General features: G+C 44.5%; 1 protein-coding gene across 7 annotated transcripts in view; it reads right to left on the reverse strand.

Annotated features, from left to right (window-relative positions):
• Positions 1-18,793, reverse strand: part of FGF1 (fibroblast growth factor 1) — a 204,726-nt gene that overhangs the window by 16,184 nt on the left and 169,749 nt on the right. Inside the window, exon 1 of one of the 7 annotated variants that reach the window (XM_068277510.1) lies at positions 16,881-17,029. The exons of 5 other annotated variants lie outside the window; for them this stretch is intronic. The gene's annotated coding sequence lies outside the window, so the exon portion shown is untranslated. Of the gene's footprint in view, positions 1-14,480; positions 14,501-16,880; positions 17,030-18,793 lie in introns of those variants that run through there. One more of the 7 variants, XM_068277513.1, reaches the window with a different exon arrangement.

The raw sequence follows: 18,793 nt of genomic DNA on the forward strand, positions 1-18,793 counted from the left end.
TTTCTTACCCAAACCTCATTTTTAGCTGCACAGAAGCTAAGCTCCGCCCCATCAATCTGCTCTGGCATTTTTTCCCTGATGCTGTGCAAAGCATGATGGGATTTCTGATGTTGTTGTTCTCCTTCTGCTGTTTGTCGCAAATTTGTTTTTTAAAAATTTGAATTTGAGATTTGAAGCCTAACGCGTGCAGCTGGGAGAGGTGATGAGGACAATTGGAACTGTGTCTCATGCTCCCTGTCACATCCTTTCAACCAAAAAGATGGCTGTCCCCATGAAATCACAAACATTTTCCTGTTCTTTTAAAACAGGGTGGGTAAGAGATTATATTACCTATTTTAATTAACATAACTAATGTACGGTAATTTAATGATAGTATTTTTGTTTAGGCTGAAGTTCCCCTTTACGAATCGTGATATGATTGGCACAAAATAAACTCCAGAGGTGTCCTCAATTGACTGAACGATTCTAAAAATGATCTTTTGATAGCAATTTAGTTGACTGGAAAATGTTTTCTTTAAATCGGTTGTACTGGGGAGGAAGTACAGATTGGTTTGTTGATGGTTTCAATCAATGTGATACCGCATTTTATTTCCGATCGCACTTAACTGTTTGCTCAAACCATTCTTTGATACAAAGTGGACCTTTAGTGGCCAGCTTAAAGGAAACCTGAGACGATAATGGGTATATTTATACTTAACTGGGTCTTCCTCTGGCCCTTGAGGTGCGTGGGCTTCCTCGCTGTCCTCTCTGGCCACTTTGTTGTCTTGTAAGAAATTAGAGCCCTGTAAGCTTAACTACTTGCCGACTGCTCCACGTCAATTGGCGTGAGCAGTGCAGCAGCCCCAGGACCGCTCCACGCCGATTGGCGTGAACGGCCTCTTATGGGACTAGCGGGAGATTGCACGCAGGTTGCGCACACATCTCCTGCTTGGAAGGCGGATTATTAGACGGTGAAACCGCCATCTATAAACATTGTACAGCACTGAGATCTGCAGCAGGGGACAGCCATGTGACACGGCTGTCCCCTCCATTACTGCGGAAGTGATCACGATCACGTTGATTGGCTGGCAGGGGGAGGGAGGGAGCAGGGAAAATAAAAAAAAAAATAATGAAATATTTTGTAAAAATAAAATATTTAATTAAAAAAATAGACACAGGGGAGCGATCAGACCCCACCAACAGAGCTCTCTGAAAAGGGGGGGGGGGGAAATCACTTGTGTGCTGAGTTGTGCGGCCCTGCAGCTTGGCCTTAAAGCTGCAGTGGCCAATTTCAAGAAAAAGGGCCTGGTCTTTAGGTGGGGGTTAACACTGCGATCCTCAAGTGGTTAATATCATCTCTACCTAATTTATTTGAAGGTATCATAAAATACTCAATATTAACTTATATAGCTCAGAATAATATAATTTCATGCAATCAGTTTGGGTTTACTAAGAATACGTCTTTCTGAATGCAAAATAAAATATTGGGAAAGTAACAGTGGCGTCGCTAGCCCTATTTTAGGGGAGCCCTTGCCCCAACATGTCCTTAGGGTGCCCCTAATCTAGTTTACAGGGGTGCCCCGCTGTCCCCCCCCCCCCCCCCCCGGCTGTCCCCGCTGCCAGACAGCCCAGGCAGCTTCAGACCTCCGACCAGCCGGTGACCACTGGTGCGGGCGCTAGGACCTAGCAGACACCGCACTGATATGCGGAAGTGACATCACTTCCGCATATACAGCGTGGTGGGTCCGTGGCCGTGTGCCCGCTCTAACTGGTCGCCGGCTGATACTGAGGTCTGACGCTGCTGGCGGGGGCGCCTGTCACGCACTACCTAACCTGGGGCTCGCCTGTCACTCACTACCTAACTTGGGGGGTGCCTGTCACTCACTACCTAACCTGGGGGTCCCTGTCACTCACTACCTAACCTGGGGGGTGCCTGTCACTCACTACCTAACCTGGCGGGCGCCTGTCACTCACTAACTAACCTCGGGGTCCCTGTCACTACCTAACCTGGGGGGCGCCTGTCACTCACTACCTAACCTGATGGGCGCCTGTCACTCACTAACTAACCTGGGGGTCCCTGTCACTACCAACCTGGGGGTCGTCTGTCACTCACTACCTGACCTGGGGGTCCCTGTCACTACCTAACCTGGGGGTCCCTGTCACTCACTACCTAACCTGGGGGTCGTCTGTCACTCACTACCTAACCTGGGGGGCACCTGTCACTACCTAAACTGGGGGGCTCCTGTGTCTACCTGAACTGGGGGCACCTGTCACTACCTAAACTGGGGGACTCCTGGCGCTACCTTAACTAGGGGGCACCTGTCACTACCTAAACTATCCCTGCCAGCCAGCTCAGCATCACCACCAGCCAACCAGCCCAGAATCACTGTCAAAAAGGCCACAGCATCACCACCAGTCAGGCCAGCATTTACTTCAACCAGCCAAGCACAGCCCAGCATTACCGCCAGCCAGGTCACAGCATCACTGCCAGGCCTTTCAGCCCACACATCATCCCCAATCCTGCCAAAAACAGTATTGCCAGGCACAGCAGCCAGTAGAGGAGAATTCAGAAGCCAGGTGAGAGGTGTCTACCATATTAAGGGGGCATTCTGCCTATGTGAAATGCTGTCTATTTATGTGCCTCATGACTGATGAATTTGTCTTGTTGGGGGCCTCATGATTGCTGAATTTGTCTTGTTGGGGGCCTCAAGATTGTTGAATTTGTCTTGTTGGGGGCCTCAAGATTGCTGAATTTGTCTTGTTAGGGGCCCCATGATTTGTTGGGGGCCTCATGATTGCTGAATTTGTCTTGTTGGGGGCCTCATGATTGCTGAATTTTTCTTGATAGGGGCCTCATGACTGCTGAATTTGTCTTGTTGGGGGTCACATGATTGCTAACTGTGAGACTATGGGAAAAGCTGAATCATTGTCATACGAGACAATAGTATTAAACCTACTTTTTGAGCTTTTTGAAACAGAAAATAAAACTGGGAGGTTCTAAAAAAATGAATACATGTTTCAGGAGTAGGATGGATGAAATTGTTTATCTTCACAGTTTATTTTCAACTTGGATTTTCTATAATGTTCATGTATGAGTTAAAATGTTTGTACAGTATTTAGTTTAAATTGCTGTTGCCACTTTGCGATAGATAAGTGACTTTTGGGTTGCAGTTTGGGCACTCAGCCTCCAAAAGGTTCGCCACCACTGTCCTAATCTAATGTCCCACCATTGCTAAGTTCATGTAAATTTGTCTCCACCCGTGACCACACAGGTGTTTCACTGTGACTTTACTGATTGGAAACCAGCTGTATAGTATGCTGATCCCTGCTACTTTCAGTATGTACAGTATTAGCTGTAAAGCCTGGTACACACATACAATTTGGATTACCCAATTTTAGCTCTGTTCATCAAATTCATTGCCTGTTGGCCCACTTACTGCATGGGGGTGGTAAAATTGGTCAGTGATTGACCAATCAAAATTGTATGTGCGTATACATCTTTGATTTATGCCTATACTGATTGTAAATTAGTACATAGCAAGGAAATGAACAGCGCTACTTAAAAACAGATGAGTGCCTACCTGCAAAAAGGTGCAAGCCCCACTTATGGGATAAAATACACACTAAGCATACACATGACCTGTCTACCACTGGAGGATGTTGGTTTCCTGTAACAGCTTGCATGCAACTTGTTAAGTACTCGTCCCTCCCACTGTGAAGAAGTCAATCCTCCATGGGAAGGGACCTAACACTACCTAAATCCTACCTATGCATATGCATAGCCTGGGCGCGCTACCAAGGAAAATTGAAAATTGTGCAAAAAGTGGGATCAGCGCATCACCAGGCCGCCTCCGAATGGCCTCCGATCAGAGATGCGCTGAGCCCCCCCAGAGACTGCAAACGCGCCTTCAACCCAAACAGAGGCTCTGCATATACACCAAAAGCAAAGCTGTTAAGTGGGAGCGGCTGACCAAAAATGAATTAAATTAGTACATAGCAAGGAAATGAACAGCGCTACTTAAAAACAGATGAGTGCCTACCTGCAAAAGAGTGCAAGCCCCACTTATGGGATAAAATACACACTGAGCATACACATGACCTGTCTACCACTGGAGGATGTTGGTTTCCTGTAACAGCTTGCATGCAACTTGTTAAGTACTCGTCCCTCCCACTGCAAAGAATTTCATCCTCCATGGGAGGGGACCTAACACTACCTAAATCCTACCTATGCATATGCATAGCCTGGGCGCGCTACCAAGTAAAATTGAAAATTGTGCAAAAAGTGGGATCAGCGCATCACCAGGCCGCCTCCGAATGGCCTCCGATCAGAGATCAGAGGTCAGCCGCTCCCACTTATCCCGTTATCTGTAGCTTACACTGCTGCTAAGTTCATGTACATTTGGCCCCATCCATGGCCATGCCCACTCACTGCATGGCCATGCCCATGTATGCCGCGGCACAAGCAGCGCGCCGCATATACCCCCCATCTAGTGCCCACAGGTGCACCTGATCTCCAACGACCTTAGGAACGCCCCTGGAAAGTAATATACATAATATACATGGATTGCAAGCTTTTGTTCCTCCAAACATGACATAGAAATAGCAACACTCAGCAGAATATTCACATACTATAGAAGGATTTTGAGAGTAGCTATACAGGCAGTAAATAACAGATGAAATGTAATGCTGATAAATTTAGAATCATGCATCTTAGCCATGCAATGACACCATATAAACTAATTGGAGAACAGCTTGGGAGATTACAAATACTTTTTGGCGTACATGCAGGGCACCTGGAAATTTGTACACCCAAAATAGCCACCAGTAGAATATTGGTATATTTACCAATATTTTACTATTTTGCAGTGCAATGGCATACAGGAAATAAAACCGATATTTTACTACAGCTAAACCTAACCCTATTTCAACACAGAATCCTCCCTCTACTGATGCCTAACTACCCTCTCCAACGCTATTTACTTTAACTAGATTTATCACGAGTAACCTGGTAAGCACTATTGCATTTCTCTGCAAGCAGTTTTAGTTGTACTTTAAAGAGTCAGCCATACTATCTCAGGAAAAAAAACACATATATAAGTAGATAAATACTTGCTCTACTTACATAACAGATGTATTGCACTGTCCACGTTTTGATTTTAGTGATTTTTCTGCAGTGAAAAAAGAGAAAACGCTTCTTAGGATTCTCCATTTTTACTGTGTCTATCTTGAAGCCATTCCTGATGTTATTTCCTCCCTTACTCTCCTCTGCCTGATTGTGTATGCATTGCCCGCCCTCCACTATAGATAGTGTATTGTATTACAACGCTGCGTAATATGTTGGCGCTTTATAAATACAATAAATAATAATAATAATATTGTCTCCACATAAGAAATATTGGCCAATCCGAGAGGAACAGAGGTGTGGGAGGGGAAAACAGGAGGGAAAGAGGCTTCAGCTAATCAGGCTACATTAGTTAAGTCTTAGGGGAAAGTAGATAGGCAAAAAAAAGGACAACCCAGCATGCCCTGCAACTTCCTTTATGCGAACCAAATTTTGTGTGTACCAAAGAGTCAGGTAAACTGGGGAATGATCATTTATCAACAGGAAAAGTAATAGTGATTTTAACTTTTGGATTGCCTGATTAGCATCCTTATTACTTGTTTGCCAGATAAAAATAAAGAATTGACTTTTGATTTTATGCCCAACAGTTAAACTTTAAGGAGAGCACTATACCACCAACAAACAGTGCTCCTTATGTTTGGTCTGGTAGTGAGTGGTTGCAGGACCAGAGCTAGTGGTGAGCAGGTCGCCACTTACATTTAGGGCCCTGGCCAGCCACACTGCCCAAGCACATGACTTACGCGGGTGTACTCACTAAAACTAAAAGAGTACATAGAAATCATGCTTGACTGTCGTCCAGGTAATCCCTGGTGAGAACATTTATAAAAGGTATGAAAAAATTAAAGTAAAATGGAAACATCTGTCATTAATATTATTAGGATTAACAGAAGTCCAACTAGCCACAATGTGGGATTCAGTATTTTATTTCATCATTTAAGGGTTTTCCCAGAACTGCAAGTCATATTTTCCACATTTCAGGATAGAGAACATGAGAAATCTGCTGGACATTGTAATGATTTGATGAACGTTTCTGTAGTTTGAAAACTGTGAAAAATGGTTTCCAAATTGGGCCCTGGTCATGTTAGACAATCCCCACAACATACTGTAACAGGATTCTGTAGTCACACTACATGTTGTGTTGATTTTATAAATGAAGAGTGATTACTACAAAAACTTAATTATTTTTTTTTTGTATTTTAATGTGTAATTCAGTATTAACGGTTTGTACATAAAAAGACAACGGTTTTGTAACCTAAATGTAAGTTGTTCCTGGCATATTTTGCTTGATAGAAACATACAGACATCAATATCTCCCTGATGCAGCAATTTGATCAATCCCTCTCTGATCGGAATCTGATCAGAGAGGTATAGATACCTTCCACACACAGGACATGGATTCTCAACAGATTTCAGCTGGAGAATTGATTGAAATGCAGTGCTGCTCTGTTTAATGTGCTATGTTCCATCAATGGGCTACTGCTCCTGTCCGATTGACACTTCCAATCAATTTTTAACCCAAAAACGATTTGTTTTTTACAATCAATTGATATGTTCTACAAATAGATTCCAGGCCGATTTTGCCTGAGTAATCAGGAAAATCGATGTGTATGGCCTGCTTTAGAACCAGTGCTATACCTCATTACATTTTTTATCTGGGAAAAAACGAACTTGCTGGTCACATTGTTTTCCTGTTGTACATAAATGAACAGCTTAGGTAAATTGTGTGTATGGTTATATCTATATGCTATAATCACATGCAAAAACACACACACACCTAAAAGTGAGTACACCTCTTGACTTTATGTCGGTCGTAGGGGATGGGGACCCAATCCCCCAGGGTGACATCGATGGCAGGCCTGTACAGACGCGTGTCATCTCTGAAGCCGACGACACATTCTGTTGCTATGCGGTTGGGCGGGGGGGGAAGAATCGGGGCAGAGGGACGATAGAGTGGTGCATGTGTGATGTCACGCTGCGGGTGAAGGAATGGCGCAGTCAATGTGATCTGCCGTTGTGTGTGGTGAGTTGATCTGCCGGCCGGATCGCTTGCGGGTTGGGGGTTGGCGGCCGCTGTACACAAGCCTATTGGCTCAGGCAATCGTTATCGGCCACTTTAGTCAGGCCTGTGTATGTACCTTTAAACCAGACGTGGATTTCAGGAAAAAAAAACAACTTAAGACTGAACTGAATATGGCCATATACTTATTGACATTTCATGTAGATTCCCAGAAGATTTGGTACCTCAGTACCCCAAAGAGCCGACCTGATCAATAATTTGATAAATTTTGGCCCAAAATTGATCAAACCGGTATATATCAACAGATTCAAGAATATTGATCGAGCAGCGGAAGATTGACCCATGGTGTTGCACTGTGTCATAGAGTGCAACTCTGTATTTCTATAGATTTTTAAAAGATTTCATGCTGAGATCTAGGAATCTATGCCTAGTGTGTGTATAGATTTGATCCCTCTCTGATCAATCTTTTGGCCATATCTGGTGTCCATCTTAAGGTGTATGGGCACTTTTACAGTCACTAATTATACAGTTACTATACTCACAACAGGTAGCACAGCAGTCACTGTAGGAGTTGTGAATTATTTGCTTAGTACACAGCGAGTCAATCTAATAATTTTAGATTTAATCCAAAAAGCATACTGTATGTGCAACATAATATTGTAACGTAATACTTACAAGAAGCAAGAGAGCTTAAAGAGACACTGAAGCGAAAAAAAATATATGATATAGTGAATTGGTTGTGTACTATGAATAATTACTAGAAGATTAGCAGCAAAGAAAATATTCTCATACTTTTATTTTCAGGTATATAGTGTTTTTTTCTAACATTGCATCATTCTATAATATGTGCAGATTGCACAACACTCAGCATTCAAAATGAGTCTTTCAGAGCAGTCTGTGAAGTAATGACCTCTCCTCTAGCAGAGAAAAAGTAAACAGTTTACTTACAGTTGAGATAATAAAAGTCAGATAACAGCCCTCTCCACGACTAACTTAGTCGGAGAGCTTAATGGCTTGTTTGCATAGAGATAACAACTGGAGTTTCTCAACTCTTCCTGTACTGGAAACCATTAGACTGATGTATCTGATCTTAATGTTTTATTTCTTAGCTGTACTACACATACAAATCATATCATAATTTTTTTTCGCTTCAGTGTCTCTTTAAATAACATAAAAAACGCTGGCAATATGTGACCAAGCGTAGAAGCGCATCTGCGCGAAACGGCCGCAAGGCTCTCATCCCCCAGCACCTACCGCACAGCTTTACCAGCAAACCGGTATGTTACGTCTCAATATGCATAAATTTGAATTCACGATGTTGCACCATGTGTTATGAATAAACAAGCAGTTTACAGCAGTGTCGACATTTCTCATGCTTTTCTCTGCCTGCATATGATGTCTATCTGAGCCTGAGCACGCTGGTCTATCTGCATCGCACCGGATACCTGGTCTGCAGCCCTGCAACCCTCCCTGAACCCCTAGCTTAAGTGCCAGCACCTTTCTATCCTACCTCAATTTGTGACTAAAGCAGAAGCCGTGTTACCAATAGGCAGTAACATTTGTGATGTTGGCTGGAGCATGCCAGAATCTCAATACTAGTGTTGTTTCCTGAACATGCTCCAGTCTAATCCAGTGACAAGCTATTGGGATTCAAGTCAAAAGCTGCAGTGTCCCATTCTGTGACGGGGCTTACTCTTAACAGTGAATTCATTGTTTATTCACCAATTTACATTGTCAAACATTTTCCCTGCATCCAAACTTTTAGTTATATTAACTTTTAAGAAATAAACTTGTGCCAAGGTGCAATTTACTTTTATGACTGACTTCCAAATATCCAAACATCTTTTGCTTTGGTTGCATAGGGTGCAGACCAATTACTGATAAACCGAGGAAATAAATATTCTGTAGAGTTAGCTCATAAGCCTGCCTATGTATACATAACAGCTTTGTTAACAAAGTTGTGTTGAACTTCTGTTTTCATTTCCAGTGCACTAATATATTATTTGTGAGCTGGGAGAAACCTCTAAACCATACATGTCAAACTCCGGCCCGCAGACCAAATCTGGCCCTCAGAGCCATTAAATATGGCCCTCAAGTGCTTTCCCCACTTTGCATTATGCTTGGCCCACTCTAGGCCACCAGGGAAGCTATATTGGAGGTGATGCTCTAGAAAACCAGGAAAGCCATATGGGGAGATAGTGAGAAAGCACTAAACACTTGGGAATTGTATAGGGGAGGGCAGGGTCCACTAGATACCAGGGAACTGTATAGGGGAGGAAGGACCACTGGACACCAGGGAACTGCATAGGGGTTGAAGGGGGGGGGGGGCATTAGACACCAGGGAACTTTATAAGGTGGTCAGTAGAAATTGAGGATAGCGTGCAAATAGGTCCCAGTGTGTGTTCAATTCGGCCCACTTTGTATTTGAGTTTGACACCCCTACTCTAGACCCTCCAGTCAGCCTTGACACCATTTACATATAGCATATACACTGCATTCCAAATCATTCTGCAAATTGTATTAAAGTGTCATAAAGATTAACTATTTCCCAGGACGTCATTCAGGACAGCACCCCTGGTGAGACTTGTCTCTCTTCCCTCAACCGTGGACAGGAAGCTAAAAGATTAAAAAAATCTGCATAATTTATAAGGCAGGCAGTATATAACAAGGATTAATTTAAAACACTGCACCACAGTTCCAAAGAAAAGAAAAAGTAAATTGTTCACCAGTCCCTGGGATCGCTGCAGAAAGTCCAGATTAGGATACAATAGTGTAAAGAAACTGCTGCGCTCTCCAGACCTGAAATAAAATCAGACTCCACATAGGGTAATAACGTTCAGAATATACAAATAGTTCCACTACTAATGACACTATTTTGACTTCAGCAGAAACCGGTGCATGAACAGAACCTCCGTGCCTGTAATCTCACTCAGTGATCACTCAGTGCCAATCCCCAAGGAAGTATATGCCAAAAGGCTCACTAGATGCTGCCCACCTCCGCTTGCAGGTGGAAACAACGCTTAGATTAGCTGTCAATCAATAGCCTAGAGTCCCGGAGTTTATTCAGCACATGTAAATCCTTGCCGCTGCCCATCCGCTGGGTCTACGCAATGAAAGGAGGAGCGCGTACGAAGGATAGACCCTGCGGCTGAGGGTAGGACCAAGACAAGACAAGACAAATAACATTTATATTGCGCTTTTCTCCTGGCGGACTCAAAGCGCCAGAGCAGCAGCCACTAGGGCGCGATCTATAGGCAGAAGCAGTGTTAGGCCCGGTTCACACTTGCGGTGGCCCTCCGGAATCGCCGTGCCGGAGCCGCACCGCCTGCAGAACGGACGGAACGGACGCACGGCATAGCAATTAAAGCCTATGCGTCCGTTCACATGGGTCCGTTCTGCAGAACCGGAGCCGGACCGGATCCGGGCCGGATCCGGACTCCGGCCTCCGTTCCAACATGCGCTATTTTTTCATCCGGCCCCTCCGGCAGCCGTATCCGGGGCGGAGCCGGACTGCACCATCCGGCCAATACAAACAAATGGGAACCGGAGGCCGCACAACACACTGGCTGAGAAATCCGGATGTTCTACCCCACTTCCCATGCGGATTTTTGCGGCGATATTGGCTGGGGACACATGGGCAAGCATTTTGGAGTGGAGCAGCACGAGCTGGAGGTGTTGGCAGGATGTTGGCAGCATGTCGGAGGTGGAGGTGAGTGCTAAACAGCAGAGGGTCTGATTCCACAGGTCCCCCTTCTGCTGCCCTCCAGACCCCAACATTTTTTTTTTTTTACGTTAACTTTGCCAAACGGATCCGGATCGCATCCTGATTACCACCTGATGCAACCTGACCGGATCCGGATCGGATCCGGATCAGAACCGTACGGTTCCGATCCGGATCCGGTCCGGATCCGGTCAGGTCATCCGGTCCATTTGGCAAACAACCGCTAATGTGAACCGGGCCTTAGGGAGACTTGGTTAGGTCTCCTACTGAATAATAGGTGCTGGCTTAGTGAACAGGCAGAGCCAAGATTCGAACCCTGGTCTCTCATGTCAGAGGTAGAGCCCTTAACCATTACACCATCCAGCAGGACCAGGAGCGGAACACCGCGGAAGTCCTCCTTTTATTGCGTAGACCCAGCGGATGGGCAGCGGCAAGGATTTACATGTGCTGAATAAACTCCGGGACGCGTAAGTGCAATTTTATATGCGCCCAGAGGCTAACTGTACAGGATTACGCTATGTACCTTTTTATATTTTTTTATTGAGATAACTTGATTGGATTAAAAGAAGATTTACAACACCAGCTCTAGGCTATTGATTGACAGCTAATCTAAGCGTTGTTTCCACCTGCAAGCGGAGGTGGGCAGCATCTGGTGAGCCTTTTGGCATATATTTCCTTGGGGATTGGCACTGAGTGATCACTGAGTGAGATTACAGGCACGGAGGTTCTGTTCATGCACCGGCTTCTGCTGAAGTCAAAATAGTGTCATTAGTAGTGGAACTATTTGTATATTCTGAACGTTATTACCCTATGTGGAGTCTGATTTTATTTCAGGTCTGGAGAGCGCAGCAGTTTCTTTACACTAGTATATAACAAGGCACTCCTACCAGTATCTCCAGTTGTTTTTTCTGTCCCGGACGGGACGCTTTAGGAGGGGCCTTTTTTGCCAATCATGCCTGGCGGCAGGAGCAGCGCTATGGCTGGGGATGGGTCAGGGTCTGTCAGGCGACCGGCAGCTCTTTAGCCCAGCACATCGGAGGCTTCTCCTAGACTGAGGCAGGCTTTATGCACGTAGGCGCGCGCATTTATCTAACGGCCGGAAACAGAAGCCGGAGGCGGGTCACGTGATGGCATCCCACGTGACTTTCCTTACCAGGAAGTAGGCGGCAGGGGCCGGGCAAAATTCTAATGGATAACACCTGAGGAGGATTACTGATGACTGCAAAAGGTATTTAAAACTTTTTTTTTACACTTGATCTCTCTTTGCTGCTTGAGATCATGGAGGATGCTGCAGGCCTTTCCTCAGCAAATTCTGTGGAACCTGGCACTGACCCCTCTCTGGTAAGCAACTCACAGGGTGTCAGTTTGCTTATCACTTACTTGAATATAAGTTATTTATGAGGGTTTAGATACTGATTGCCTCTTTTCTGATTTTGCTTTCAGCCCAAACCAGCAAAATTGGATAAGACGGACAAATCTACTGACAAATCTGACAAACCTAAAGCAGAAAAACGATGTGCAATTTGTAATACTTGTATTTCTTCTTCATCCAACAAGAAACTTTGTCAATATTGTACCAGTAAAGTGGTTAAGGATGAATCTCCTTTAATCTTTAAGGATTTAATGGGCTGGATGCATTCTGAAATGTCATCAGCAATTAAGGAAATTAAGTATTCAGCTATTGCACCTTCGACTTCTGCACCTACGGAGCAGCCAGTTGTCATTCAGTCAGTACCTACTCCTCCTCCACTTGATGTTGTGGATTCAGGTCCTTCCTCCCTACCCCCATCCTCTCCACCTGTCCAGCAGCTTAAACATACCCGCAAAAGGAAGCATGTGGAATCAGATGGTTCAGAACTATCAGAGGGGGAATTGGAGATTTCTTCCTTGGAAGAGATTTCAGGGGAAGAAGAAGTTGTAAAAAGTGACAAAGTGCATAAATTAGCTTTTTCTCCTGACCTCGTTCGGGGCCTTTTGTCTGCTATGCATTCTACAATGGGTATTGCGGCAGAAGAAAGGTCCTTAACACCTTTAGATAGGATGTATCAAAGCTTGTCAGATCCTGAGACTACGTTTTTACCTGTTCATTCCTCACTTAAAGATATGATTAAGAAGGAATGGGACGCGCCGGAGAAAAGGGCATTCTGGCCCAGATCTCTGTCAAAACTGTATCCTTTCAGTCCCGACAATCAAAAATTCTGGGGACCTGCTCCTAAGCTTGAGCCATCTATATCAAGGGTATTCAGAAAATCAGATTTGCAATTCAACGACTTTGGTAATTTGAATGATCCTATTGACAAGAAAACAGATAATTTACTTAGAAGGGCCTGGGAATCTTCATCTTTAACGTTCAAACCAGCCATAGCTTCCACGGCGGTTGGCAGATCCCTAAAAGCCTGGTTATTACAGACCCAATCCAAAATAGCATCCGGGGTTCCTCGTGAGGAAATTCTAGAGGATTTCCCTAATCTTCTTAATGCTTCAGACTATATGACAGATGTAGCTGACGACACAGTTAAATTGACAGCTAGAACTACGGCTCTTTTGAATTCTGCCCGTAAAGGTGTTTGGGTAAAAACATGGCAGGGGGATAATTAGTCCAAATCCAAATTATGTGGAATCCCTTGTGAAGGAGGTCTTCTATTTGGATCAAAGTTGGATGACACTTTAGACAGAACAGCTAACATGAAAAAGAATTTCCCTATTAAGAAAATGTCGTTTCCATTTAAACGTTCCTTTCGAGCCCAAAGTAAAACGGAGACAGATAATAGAAGTTCCAATAAGAGAAGATGGGGCCCCCTATAAATCTCAGAGAGGAAAGAGTTGGGCTACGCCATCTACATATACTACCAAACAATGACGCCAGTATTGCCCACTTTTACGAGACTTGGCAACAGGCCTTTTTAAACCAATGGTTACTAAACATAATTCTAGAAGGCTACAATATAGAATTCAATCACTCTCCCCCCAAAAGATTTATGGTCAATCAAGTCCTAAGAGATCCATTGCAACAAATAGCTCTAGTAGAGGAGGTATCGTCTCTCCTACAAAAAAGAGTAATCAGAGAAGTTCCTTCTTGCCAAAGGGATCAGGGATGTTACTCTCCGATATTTCTTGTAAAGAAACCTCAAGGAGACTATTAATTCATTCTAAATTTGAAGAATCTAAACAAAGCAGTAAAATACAGAAGGTTTCGTATGGACAATATTCAAACTGTAACAAATCTCTTACAGAAGGACTGTTTTCTAGCCTCACTGAATCTAAGGATGCGTATCTGCATGTGCCTATTCATCTCAGCTCTCCGCAGTATCTCAGGTTTGCCGTTCAACTCCAAGGAAAGGTGAGAGATTTTCAATTTAATGCATTACCCTTTGGTCTAGCCCAGGCATGGGCAAACTTGGCCCTCCAGCTGTTAAGGAACTACAAGTCTCACAAAGCATTGCAGGAGTCTGACAGCCACAGTCATGATTCATAAAGGCAAATGCATTGTGGGACTTGTAGTTCTGTAACAGCTGGAGGGCCGAGTTTGCCCATGCCTGGTCTAGCCTCTGTTCCCTGGTTGTTTACAAAGATCATGGCAGAAGTATTGGCAGTTTTAAGACACAGATCTGTCAATGTTCTGAGCTATCTAGATGACCTACTGATATGGGGTCATTCGGTGGAGTCAGTGCTTTCACAAACGGAGATCTGTGTGGGTTTTCTGCAGTCCCTGGGATTAAATTGGTGTAAATCTTCTTTTCACCCCGCTCAACAAATGGAATATTTGGGGTTCTGAATTTCTACTTCTGCTGAAAAGCTGTTTCTTCCTGAAAAAAAGGTTGTGGCCCTACTTAACTCTGTTCTCTCTTTTCAGATGTGGATCCTCAAAACTTGGAACAGGGATATCAGGTCACTAGACAAAAAAGTGACAATCTCATACAGGATAAAGGTGTATCTCATGTGGTGGTAGAACCAAGCTCATCTTCGGGAGGGTCTTTATGGAAGCTTCCTTCTCAGAAGATAATCACTACCGATGCAAGTACATGGGGGTGGGGAGCTCACTTGGACTTGCTTCCTGCTCAGGGTCCCTGGAACAGAATTATGAGAAGCAGATCATCCAACAGTCGGGAATTACAAGCAGTTTTCCAGGCTCTTCTGCATTTCAGTGTGGAGATACAGCATCATCATATCTTAATCCGTACGAACAACAGCAGTGTGGTAACCTACATCAATCGACAGGGAGGCACAAGGAGTTCTGTTTTATGGGCACAGACAGCTCAACTATTACATTGGGCAGAAAGGAATTTGGCATAATTAAGGGCTCACCAGGGGTGCTGTCCTTTCGACTCCTGGAAAAGACATTACCCGAGTTAAGTTTGGTCTTTTGTTTTGCAATTAAATTCATGGATGGTATTGTGTCTAATGCCATGCATACACGGCTTGTTTATTGCGCCGGATCGAGCCAGCGGCTCGATGCCGGCGAATCACCGCTCGTCCGCGCGAATCTATTGCCGCTCGTCCCCGCCGGCGCTTCCTTATCACCACTCGAATCAAGCAGGCGCGGGTCGAGTGGCATGATCGGGCCAGCTGAATATTATCAGCTGGCCGGATCAGCTGGTCGATACACGGTACCGAAACGTACCGTGTATCCCCAGCATCAGGGCTCTTTTGATCACTGAAATCAATATTGACACCTCCGATAACTAGTTTGCCAGGTGAGCCCAATTTGCCAGGTGAGCCCAATTAAAGGAGAAACTACTAAAAAAGGGTGTTCCACATTTTTAAGAAAACCACCATTTTCAAGCAATATGAGAATAAAAATATGTCTCTAGTTGAATGCCATGGACAAGGTATAAAAACCTTTATATTCCACGAAAACGTAAGCGTGATCATTGTACTGTTAAAATTTGTGGCTGACTCAGAACACACACAGGTTTGAGCAAATAAAAGAAAAATGAGGAAGGGTTCTGCCAAACAAATACAACAGATTAAGAGAACAGCTGCTAAAATGCCATTACAAAGCAGCAAACACATATTTGAAGTTGCTGGTACCTCCAGAGTCCTGCAAGCATCCAAGTGCAGGATTCTCCAGAGGATTTCAGTGCATAAACCTTCTATTCAACTACCCCTAACCTAAGCTTGCAAGTAGAAACAGCTGCAGTGGGCCCATAACTAAAAGAAGATTAATTAAACAGCCTTGTTTATATAAGGAATATACCTGTGGGTGGTTTTGATTCCACCGAGACCCATTCGGAATCCGCTACTTCCCGGTCTTGGCACTTGTTCCCTGCTGATGACGCTGCCGGTGGCTCACAGGCCGCACATCCTGATAGGCGGAGGGCGCAATCCCAGTGCACCCTCCGCAAAGGTAGACAATGGTCAGCTGACTCTGGTCAGCTGACAGATCGGTGTCAGCTGATTCTACAGCGGACACTTAGGCAGGGCCTTGCTGTGTGCTTGGTTGTGCGGAGTGTGGCTGGCCACTGATTGGGTGTTGTATTGTATTTAAACCTGCCGAGTTCTCCCAGTCGTGGCCCCCCTTATAAGCATAGCTTTGGCTAGTTGCTGGGTGCGCACTCTATTGTTACTGATATTCTGGATATTGACCTTGGCTTGTATTTGACTACTCTGTTGTGATTAGCCTGTGCTTGATTCCTGGAAACCCCTTGCTTGCCGCCTGGACCGACCTCTGCTAGTTACTTGCTTGCCACCTGGACCGACCTCTGCTAGCTACTGGACATCCCTTGCTTGCCGCCTGGACTGACCTTGGACTGTTACCGGATATTCCTTGCATGCCACTTGAACTGGATGATAAGTATAAGCCTACTTTCCTTATCAGTCAAGCAACAGTGTGCATATAGTCTCACATAAACCTTGTCACATATCATCTGGAACTTGCTTTGCATGCAGATTGAAAGGAACTGTGTCAAGACTGGCATCAACTATTACCTGTTGCTATACTGTATGCAAACCTGCTTGGAACTATTTCATAACTCAAATCCATCATCATTACTATTGAATAACTTTGCATGAAGACTTGTCATACCTGGATTACTTATTACCTGTACTCTGTATGTGATACTGCTGAACTGTTGAACTGTGTTACTGGCCTCATTAGTGGCTCCTGGTGGTATATCGGTCTTCTACGTCAGCTTGTATGCCTTGCTCGCCTAAGTCCTAATTAGGGACAGCTAGTGGTGTGCCAGGCAGGGACAGTGTAGGTGTCAGTTAGTGGTGTGCCAGGCAGGGACAGCTACATGAAGAGCGAGGCGGTTGGTTAACAGCCACCACATCCCAACAAGGCTGCAATGTCAGCAAGGAAGTGACAGAGTAACGTTTTGGGATGGAATCATGGGAAGAGAGCTGTCCAGCCCCTTTAGCGTCCCTGAAGGTGTGAAAATAACATCTGAAAAGTATAAATACATTTAGTTTGTATTCCTTATGAATGAAATGTTACAAATGAATGTGTGCTTGTTTTGTGTCAGCAGAACAGAGGATATTGCTTTACTATTGCATTAGATGAGTCTAACATTCCAAAATTAAAGCCTACAACTTGGCATCTGATAACTATACACTATTGTTTTCTATGGAGCCACCTCTTTATTACACAACCATAAACTAAAACTTCTCTTCAACTTGGAGAACTTGCAAGTTCCTACTTTGACAGATCTACCTGGCTTCAACAATACCTAAGCCACAGGCAGAAGTTGGCACTTGAAGTCTAGTTCTTGTAGCGCAGAAGTATTGGTCAGTGCTTCATTTAAAGTCTGTATGGTTTAGCCACATTAAAGTGTCCATTTCAACTCCCTAGGCAGTTATTTTTTTTAGTCATGTCAAAATGGGTTTAGCCAGGACACAATTGTTAGATCAGATTCCCAATTATTAACCCATTTTACCCCTAAAAAGTCATGACCAATGTTTTTCTGTGTTCGTGGTTGGCCAAAGGTGTGATGGGTTTAACCTTCTTGGTCTTAAAAACCACAGGGTGGGGTGGGGGGGGGGGGGGGGGTAGTAGCCTTCTTAGTGTAGTAGTATATATGTAAACGCTGGCTGAACAATTCTGTTTGATACTCATACACTCATACAAAACACCATTTTGTGCTTCTTATGATCGCACTCTGATCTGCAAAGTGGGGTAGGGGGTGGACAGTGTGTGTGTGTGTGGGGGGGGGGGGAGGGGGTGGCAGGAGATGAGGAACAAACTGCAAAGTATAATAGTATAGTATTGCGTGAGTCTATAGAAACACCTATATTAAAGGCACCCATATAGTAAATAATATAATAAAAAGTATTGCACTTCCATCCAAAATAGTAAACTCAATTCTATTTGATTAGAAAAATTGTATTGGCATATTACAACCCATTTTGGGGGTGCAGCCCGCTTTATCAGGCTTTGTGCCTGAAAGGGGTGTCCGTGATTATACAATACATATGTATCAAGAAAACATCAATGTACAATAATAAACACATCATTATAAAATTGCACAAACATATGTATGTTGTTCCCCCACAAAAAGTTTTTTTTCTTTGTTTTAACCTGTTGCCGACCGTTCCATGCTGATTGGCGTGAACGCGACAGCAAAACCACTCCACACCAATTGGCGTGAAGTCCTAGAGGCGGGAATTGCAGGGGATTACCGCTTGAATGACGGAGCTCTGCTCCATCATCAGTCTCCCAGCGGCGATCGCCGCTAGGAGACTGTTAGACAGCGAAACCGCCATCTATTAACATGGTACAGTGCTGCGGTCTACGGCAGCGCTGTACAGGGGACAGCCGTGTGACACGGCTGTCCCCCGAGACACACAGGAGCAATCCGCTGTCATGACAGCCGATTGCTGTCATTGGCTAGTAGTGGGGAGGAAGGGCAGGTTGAATAAAATAATAAAAAAAATAGTAATATTTATCCAGTTCAGCCTAACTGGACGAAAATTTTCGTCCAGTTAGGCTGCGCGCACTCCCGCAGGCCCCCCCGTG

Source organism: Hyperolius riggenbachi, chromosome 3 (assembly GCF_040937935.1).
Source record: "Hyperolius riggenbachi isolate aHypRig1 chromosome 3, aHypRig1.pri, whole genome shotgun sequence".
Classification (NCBI taxonomy): domain Eukaryota; kingdom Metazoa; phylum Chordata; class Amphibia; order Anura; family Hyperoliidae; genus Hyperolius; species Hyperolius riggenbachi.